The 9,188-nt window shown below is 39.0% G+C and overlaps 1 non-coding gene across 1 annotated transcript; it reads left to right on the forward strand.

Moving 5' to 3' along the window:
• The first annotated feature begins 6,758 nt into the window (after window positions 1–6,758).
• LOC112739541 (small nucleolar RNA R71) lies at window positions 6,759–6,866 on the forward strand. The gene has a single exon (XR_003170475.1). It is a non-coding gene; the product is annotated as a small nucleolar RNA R71 (small nucleolar RNA).
• Window positions 6,867–9,188: the final 2,322 nt, after the last annotated feature.

The raw sequence follows: 9,188 nt of genomic DNA on the forward strand, positions 1-9,188 counted from the left end.
TTGGGCATCATTTAAAACGCGGCTAGCATAATAAATGACATGCAGGAGCTTGTCATGCCTCTGTCCCAGTACTGCACCAATGGCGTGATCACTGGCATCACACATTAGCTCAAATGGTAATGTCCAGTCTGGTGCAGAAATGACTGGTGCTGTGACCAGCTTAGCTTTCAGCGTTTCAAACGCCTGCAGGCACTCTGTGTCAAACACAAATGGCGTGTCAGCAGCTAGCAGATTGCTTAGAGGTTTTGCGATTTTTGAAAAATCCTTTATAAACCTTCTATAGAATCCTGCATGCCCCAGAAAGCTTCTGATTGCCTTAACATTGGCAGGTGGTGGTAATTTTTCAATTACCTCTATTTTTGCTTGATCCACCTCTATTCCCTTGTTGGAGATTTTATGCCCAAGGACGATCCCTTCAGTCACCATGAAGTGACATTTTTCCCAGTTTAAAACTAGGTTGGTCTCTTGGCATCTTTTCAGAACAAGTTTCAGGTGATCAAAACAGGAGCTGAATGAGTCTCCATATACTGAGAAGTCATCCATGAAAACTTCCAGAAATTTTTCCACCATATCAGAGAAAATAAAGAGCATGCATCTTTGGAAGGTTGCAGGCGCATTACACAGCCCAAATGGCATCCTTCTATAAGCAAACACTCCAGATGGACATGTGAATGCTGTTTTCTCTTGATCCTAGGGATCTACTGCAATCTGGTTATAGCCTGAGTAGCCATTCAAAAAGCAGTAATACTCATGACCTGCCAGTCTTTCTAACATCTGGTCTATGAATGGTAAAGGAAAATGATCCTTTCTGGTGGCTGTATTGAGCCTTCTGTAGTCAATACACATGCGCCACCCTGTAACTGTTCTCGTAGGAACCAGTTCATTCTTTTCATTATGAATCACTGTCATGCCTCCCTTTTTTGGGACGACTTGGACAGGGCTCACCCAGGGGCTATCAGAAATAGGATAAATAATTCCAGCCTCTAGTAATTTGGTGACCTATTTCTGCACCACTTCCTTCATGGCTGGATTTAGCCGCCTCTGTGGTTGAACCACTGGTTTGGCATTATCCTCCAATAAGATTTTGTGCATGCATCTAGCTGGGCTTATGCCCTTAAGGTCACCTATGGACCACCCAAGAGCTGTCTTGTGTGTCCTTAGCACTTGAATAAGTGCTTCCTCTTCCTGTGAATTTAAAGCAGAGCTTATGATCACTGGAAAAGTGTCACCTTCTCCCAGAAATGCATATTTCAAGGATGGTGGTAATGGCTTGAGCTCGGGTTTAGGAGGTTTTTCCTCTTCCAGAAGAAATTTCAGAGGCTCTTTCATGTCCTCTGAGTCCTCCGAATCAGGCTGAACATCTTTAAAGATATTTTCCAACTCTGATTCGAGACTCTCAGCCATGTTGATCTCTTCTACCAAGGAGTCAATAAGATCAACTTTCATGCAGTCTGTTGATGTGTCTGGATGCTGCATGGCTGGTGGACGAAATTGTGATCACATTAATGTAGTACTCTTTGTTATTGTATGGAATCATTATTATGGCTCTTTACTATGTGTGGACACAACTCCGTTCAACTAACCAGCAAGTGTACTGGGTCGTCCAAGTAATAAACCTTACGTGAGTAAGGGTCGATCCCACAGAGATTGTTGGCTTGAAGCAAGCTATGGTCACCTTGCAAATCTCAGTCAGGCGGATTTAAACATGATACTTTATTAGATTAAAATAAACAATAAAAGGGATAGAGATACTTATGTAGATTCATTGGCAGGAATTTCAGATAAGCGAATAGAGATGCTTTTCGTTCCTCTGAACCTCTGCTTTCCTGCTATCTTCATCCAATCAGTCTTACTCCTTTCCATGGCTGGCTTTATGTGATACATCACCACTGTCAATGGCTACTTTCGGTCATCTCTCGGGAAAATGATCCAATGCCCTGTCACGGCACGGCTAATCGTCTGGAGGCATCACCTTTGTCAATGGCTTCATCTTATCCTCTCAGTGAATAATTTGCTCACGCACCCTGTCACGGCACGGCTATTCATCTGTCGGTTCTCGATCATGCTGGAATAGGATTTACTATCCTTTTGCGTCTGTCACTAACGCCCTGCAATCGCGAGTTCGGAGCTCGTCACAGTCATTCAATCATTGAATCCTACTCGGAATACCACAGACAAGGTTTAGACCTTCCGGATTCTCTTGAATGCCGCCATCATTCTAGCTTACGCCACGAAGATTCTGGTTAGGAGATCTAAGAGATACTCATTCTAGCTTAATTCATGTAGAACAGAAGTGTTTGTCAGGCACGCGTTCATAAGGGAGAAGGATGATGAGCGTCACACATAATCATCACCTTCATCACGTTCTTGGGTGCGAATGGATATCTTAGAAGAGAAATAAGAAGAATTGAATAGAAAACAGTAGTACTTGCATTAATCTTTGAGGAACAGCAGAGCTCCACACCTTAATCTATGGAGTGTAGAAACTCTACTGTTGAAAATACATAAGTTAAAGGTCCAGGCATGGCCGAGAGGCCAGCCCCTCTGATCTAAGAACCAGGCGTCCAAAGATGTCAAAATACAATAGTAAGAGGTCCTATTTATAATAAACTAGCTACTAGGGTTTACATGAGTAAGTATTTGATGTATAAATCCACTTCCGGAGCCCACTTGGTGTGTGTTTGGGCTGAGCATAAGTTTTGCACGTGCAGAGGCCATTTGTGGAGTTGAACGCCAGTTTCTGTGCCAGTTTGGGCGTTCAACTCTGGTTTTGGATCCTTTTCTGGCGCTGGACGCCAGATTTGGGCAGAAGGCTGGCGTTGAACGCCAGTTTACGTCGTCAATTATTGGCCAAAGTATGAACTATTATATATTGCTGGAAAGCCCTGGATGTCTACTTTCCAACGCAATTGGAATCGCGCCATTTCGAGTTCTGTAGCTCCAGAAAATCCACTTTGAGTGCAGGGAGGTCAGAATCCAACAGCATCAGCAGTCCTTTTTCACCTCTGAATCTGATTTCTGCTCAAGTCCCTCAATTTCAGCCAGAAAATACCTGAAATCACAGAAAAACACACAAACTCATAGTAAAGTCCAGAAATGTGAATTTAACACAAAATCTATTAAAAACATCCCTAAAAGTAACTAGATCCTACTAAAAACATACTAAAAACAATGTCAAAAAGCGTATAAATTATCCGCTCATCACAACACCAAACTTAAATTGTTGCTTGTCCCCAAGCAACTGAAAATCAAGTAGGATAAAAAGAATAGAATATACTATAAATTCCAAACTATCAATGAAACATAGCTCCAATCATATGAGCGGGACTTATAGCTTTTTGCCTCTTAAATAGTTTTGGCATCTCACTTTATCCATTGAGGTTCAGAATGATTGGCATCTATAGGAACTCAGAGTTCAGATAGTGTTATTGATTCTCCTAGTTCAGTATGATGATTCTTGAACACAGCTTCCTTATGAGTCTTGGCCGTGGCCCTAAGCACTTTGTTTTTCAGTATTACCACCGGATACATAAATGCCACAGACACATAATTGGGTGAACCTTTTCAGATTGTGACTCAGCTTTGCTAAAGTCCCCAATTAGAGGTGTCCAGGGTTCTTAAGCACACTCTTCTTTTACTTTGGACCTTGACTTTAACCGCTCAGTCTCAAGTTTTCACTTGACACCTACACGCCACAAGCACATGGATAGAGACAGCTTGGTTTAGCCGCTTAGACCAGGATTTTATTCCTTTAGGCCCTCCTATCCACTGATGCTCAAAGCCTTGGGATCCTTTTTATTTGCCCTTGCCTTTTGGTTTTAAGGGTTATTGGCTTTTTCTGCTTGCTTTTTCTTTTTCTTTCTATTTTTTTTCTCTTATTTTTTTTTCTGCAAGCTTTGTTCTTTGCTGCTTTTTCTTGCTTCAAGAATCATTTTTATGATTTTTCAGATTATCAAATAACATGTTTCCTAGTCATCATTCTTTCAAGAGCCAACATATTTAACATTCTTAAACAACAACTTCAAAAGACATATGCACTGTTCAAGCATACATTCAGAAAACAAGAAGCATTGTCACCACATCAATATAATTAAACTAAGTTCAAGGATAAATTCGAAACTCATGTACTTCTTGTTCTTTTGAATTAAAACATTTTTCATTTAAGAGAGGTGATGGATTCATAGGACATTCATATCTTTAAGACAAAGTTACTAACTACTAATGATCATGTAATGAAGGCACAAACATAGATAAGCACATAACATGAAAAACAGAGAAAGTAAGAACAAGGAATGAGTCCACCTTAGTGATGTCCTTGAGCTCTTCTATGTCTCTTCCTTGCCTTGGCTGCTCCTCCTTCATTGCTTTTAGATCTTCTCCGATTTCATGAAGGATGATGGAGTGCTCTTGATGTTCCACCCTTAGTTGCTTCCAATAATTGTGTGGAAGAAAATGTATCCCTTGAGGTATCTCAGGGATCTCTTGATTTGCAGTCAAATGTTCTACCACTGAGCTATAGATCCTTTACATAATTGTTTTACCACACCAAACTTAGAATGTTGCTCGCCCTCGAGCAAAAGAAGAAGGAATAGATGAAGAAGAAGATGTGGAAATAAAAACTAGGATTATGAGGAGGTAGAGTGGGGATCCTGTGGGGTCCACAGATCCTGAGATGATCCTGTGGTGTCCACAGATCCTGAGGTGTCAAGGCATTTACATCCCTGCACCAATTTAGGCATGCAAAACGCCCTTGCACACAACTCTGGGCGTTCAGCGCCAGGTTGGTGCCCATTTTGGGCGTTCAACGCCCCTTTGCTGCCATTTCTGGCGTTGAACGCCAGAACCATGCTTGTTCTGGGCGTTCAGCGCCAGGATGCTCCCATTCTGGGCGTTCAGCGCCAGAACTATGCTCTGTTCTGGCGTTTGAACGCCAGACAGATGCTCCTCCAGGGTGTGATTTTTCTTCTGCTGTTTTTGATTCCGTTTTTGAATTTTTTTGTTTATTTTGTGACTCCACATGATCATGAACCTAAGAAAACATGAAAAACAATAAGAATAAGAATTAGATAAACATTGGGTTGCCTCCCAACAAGCGCTTCTTTAATGTCAATAGCTTGACAGTGAGCTCTCATGGAGCCTCACAGATGTGCAGAGCTTTGTTGAGATTCTCCAACACCAAACTTAGAGTTTGACTGTGGGGGCTCTGGTTGACTCTGCTTGGAGAGAAGCTTTTTCTGCTTCCTCTCCATGGTTGCAAAGGGAGATCCTTGAGTTTTAAACACAAGGGAGTCCTCATTCCATTGAAGGACTATTTCACCTCTGTCAACATCAATCACAGCTCTTGCTGTGGCCAGGAAAGGTCTTCCTAGGATGATGGATTCATCCTCTTTCTTTCCAGTATCCAGGACTATGAAATCAGCAGGGATGTAAAGGCCCTCAACTTTTACCAATACATCTTCTACGTGTCCATAAGCCTGTCTTCTTGAGCTGTCTGCCATCTCTAGTGAGATTTTAGCAGCTTGCATCCCATAGATTCCCAGTTTCTCTATTACAGAGAGGGGCATGAGGTTTATACCTGAACCAAGGTCACACAGAGCTTTAAAGATCATGGTGCCTATGGTACAAGGTAATATGAACTTTCCAGGATCCTGTCTCTTCTGAGGCAATGTCAGTTGATCCAGATCACTTAGTTCATTGATGAACAAGGGAGGTTCAACTTCCCAAGTATCAATGCCAAATAATTTGGCATTCAGCTTCATGATTGCACCAAGAAACTTGGCAGTTTGCTCTTCGGTAACATCCTCATTCTCTTCAGAAGAGAAATACTCATCAGAGCTCATGAAGGGCATAAGGAGGTTCAATGGGATCTCTATGGTCTCTAGATGAGCCTCAGAGTCCTTTGGCTCCCCAGAGGGAAGCTCCTTATTGATCACTGGACGTCCCTGGAGGTCTTCCTCCTTGGGATTCACGTCCTCTCCTCTCCTCAGAGGTTCGGCCATGGCGCTTATGTCAATGGCCTTGCACTCTCCTTTTGGGTTCTCTTCTGTATTGCTTGGGAGAGTACTAGGAGGGATTTCAGTGATCCTTTTTCTCAGCTGGCCCACTTGTGCTTCCAGATTTCTAATGGAAGATCTTGTTTCATTCATGAAACTTACAGTGGCCTTAGATAGATCAGAGACTAGATTTGCTAAATTAGAAGCATTTTGTTCAGAGTTCTCTGTCTGTTGCTGAGTTGATGATGGAAAAGGTTTGCTATTGCTAAACCTGTTTCTTCCACCATTATTAAAGCCTTGTTGGGGCTTTTGATCCTTCCATGAGAAATTTGGATGATTTCTCCATGTTGAGTTATAGGTGTTTCCATAAGGTTCACCTAAGTAATTTACCTCTGCTATTGCAGGGTTCTCAGGATCATAGGCTTCTTCTTCAGAAGATGCCTCTTGAGTACTGTTGGATGCAGCTTGCATTCCATGCAGACTCTGAGAAATCATATTGACTTGCTGAGTCAATATTTTGTTCTGAGCCAATATGGCATTCAGAGTATCAACTTCAAGAACTCCCTTCTTCATAGGCGTCCCATTATTCACAGGATTCCTTTCAGAAGTGTACATGAACTGGTTATTAGCAACCATGTCAATGAGTTCTTGAGCTTCTGCAGGCGTTTTCTTTAGGTGAATGGATCCACCTGCAGAAGTGTCCAGTGACATCTTTGATAGCTCAGACAGACCATCATAGAATATATCCAGGATGGTCCATTCTGAAAGCATGTCAGAAGGACACTTTTTGGTCAACTGTTTGTATCTTTCCCAAGCTTCATAGAGAGATTCACCTTCTTTCTGTCTGAAGGTTTGAACATCAGCTCTAAGCTTGCTCAGCTTTTGAGGAGGAAAGTACTTGGCTAAGAAAGCCGTGACCAGCTTATCCCAAGATTCAGGCTGTCTTTAGGTTGAGAATCCAACCATAATCTAGCTCTGTCTCTTACAGCAAAAGGGAAAAGCATGAGCCTGTAGACTTCAGGATCTACTCCATTAGTCCTAACAGTATCACATATCTGCAAGAATTCAGTTAAGAACTGAAAAGGATCTTCAGATGGAAGTCCATGAAACTTGCAGTTCTGCTGCATCAGAGAAACTAACTGAGGTTTCAGCTCAAAGTTGTTTGCTCCGATGGCAGGAATGGAGATGCTTCTTCCATGTAAATTGGAATTAGGTGCAGTAAAGTCACCAAGCATCCTCCTTTCATTATTATTATTTTCGCCTGCCATCTCCTCTGCCTGTTCGAAAATTTCTGAAAGGTTATCTCTGGATTGTTGTATTTTAGCTTCTCTTAATTTTCTCTTCAGAGTTCTTTCAGGTTCTGGATCTGCTTCCACAAGAATGTTCTTATCCTTGCTCCTGCTCATATGACAAGGAAGAATGGCCAGAAAAATGATAATAATAATAGAGATCCTTTATACCACAGTATAGGGATCCCTTTGTAAGTAGAAGAAGAGGGGGAGATAAAGGATGTGATGTAAAGGAAGAAACACAACTGTGAGGATTGGAATGTGAGATGAGATGTTAGGACATGAATGAATAAATAGAATGAGATGGGGGAGGAATAATTTTCGAAAATTATTTTGAAAAAGAGTTAGTGATTTTTGAAAATGGTTTTTGAAAATATTTAGTAATTTTCGAAAATTTTTGAACTAAAAAATAAAAAATAAAAATAATTAGTTAATTAAAAAGAAATTTTGAAAAAAAGGAGAGGTATTTTCGAAAACTAGAGAGAAAGAGAGTTAGTTAGGTGGTTTTGAAAAAGTTAAGAAACAAACAAAAAGTTAGTTAGTTGGTTGAAACAAATTTTGAAAAGATAGGAAGTTAGGAAGTTAGGAAAGATATTTTGAAAAGATATTTTTGAAAAAGATAAGATAAGAAGATATTTTTGAAAAGATATGATAGAGATTAGTTTTGAAAAAGATTTGATTTTTAAAATCACAATTAATGACTTGATTCATAAGAAATCACAAGATATGATTCTAGAACTTAAAGTTTGAATCTTTCTTAACAAGCAAGTAACAAACTTCAAATTTTTGAATCAAAACATTAATTGATTATGTTATTTTCGAAAATTTGGTATAAAAATAAGAAAAAGATTTTTGAAAAATATTTTTGGAATTTTCGAAAATAACTAATAATTTTGAAAAAGATTTGATTTTTGAAAAAGATTTTGAAAAAGATAAGATTTTCAAATTGAAAATTTGATTTGACTTATTGGCAACAACTTTGATTTTTAAAAATTTTTGAAAAAGTCAATCCAAATTTTCGAATTTGATGAGAGAAAAAGGGAAAGATATTTTTTTGATTTTTGAAATTTTTATGATGCAAGAGAAAAACACTAAAAAGATGCAATGCATGAAATTTTTAGATCAAAACATGTGATGCATGCAAGAATGCTATGAATGTCAAGATGAACACCAAGAACACTATGAAGATCATGATGAACATCATAGACACAATTTTTAAGAATTTTTAATGCAAAGAAAACATGCAAGACACCAAACTTAGAATTCTTTAATGCTTACGCACTAAGAATTCAAGAATGCATATGATAAACATGAAAAGACACAAAACAAAAAATCATCAAGATCAAACAAGAAGACTTACCAAGAACAACTTGAAGATCATGAAGAACACTATGAATGCATGATATTTTCGAAAAAATGCAAGATGCATATGCAATTGACACCAAACTTATGATATGACTCAAGACTCAAACAAGAAACATGAAATATTTTTGATTTTTATGATTTTCTAATTTTTTTGGATTTTTATTTTATATTTTTCGAAAAATTCTTTTGAAAAAGAAAAAAAAAAGGATTCCAAAATTTTTAATATGAATTCCAGGAATCTTGCCATGTTAGTCTTAAAGCTCCAATCAAAGGGTCAGGCATGGCTTAATAGCCAGCCAAGCTTTAATCAAAATATGAGTGTAATTCAGACATGACAAGCCTAACATGCCCTATCCAAAAGAATTGGACATGACTCCACTGAGGTAATTAGTTGAAAGCCAATCCCAAAGCAGTTTGGGTATGGCTTTACAGCCAGATAGGCTTCAACATATTTCATGAAACACTAGAATTCATTCTTAAAATTTTGAAGCCATAGAATAATTTATTTTTGAAAACATTTTTAATTTTTTCTTCGAAAACA

The sequence above is a fragment of the Arachis hypogaea genome, chromosome 13 (assembly GCF_003086295.3).
Source record: "Arachis hypogaea cultivar Tifrunner chromosome 13, arahy.Tifrunner.gnm2.J5K5, whole genome shotgun sequence".
NCBI classification, from domain to species: Eukaryota; Viridiplantae; Streptophyta; class Magnoliopsida; order Fabales; family Fabaceae; genus Arachis; species Arachis hypogaea.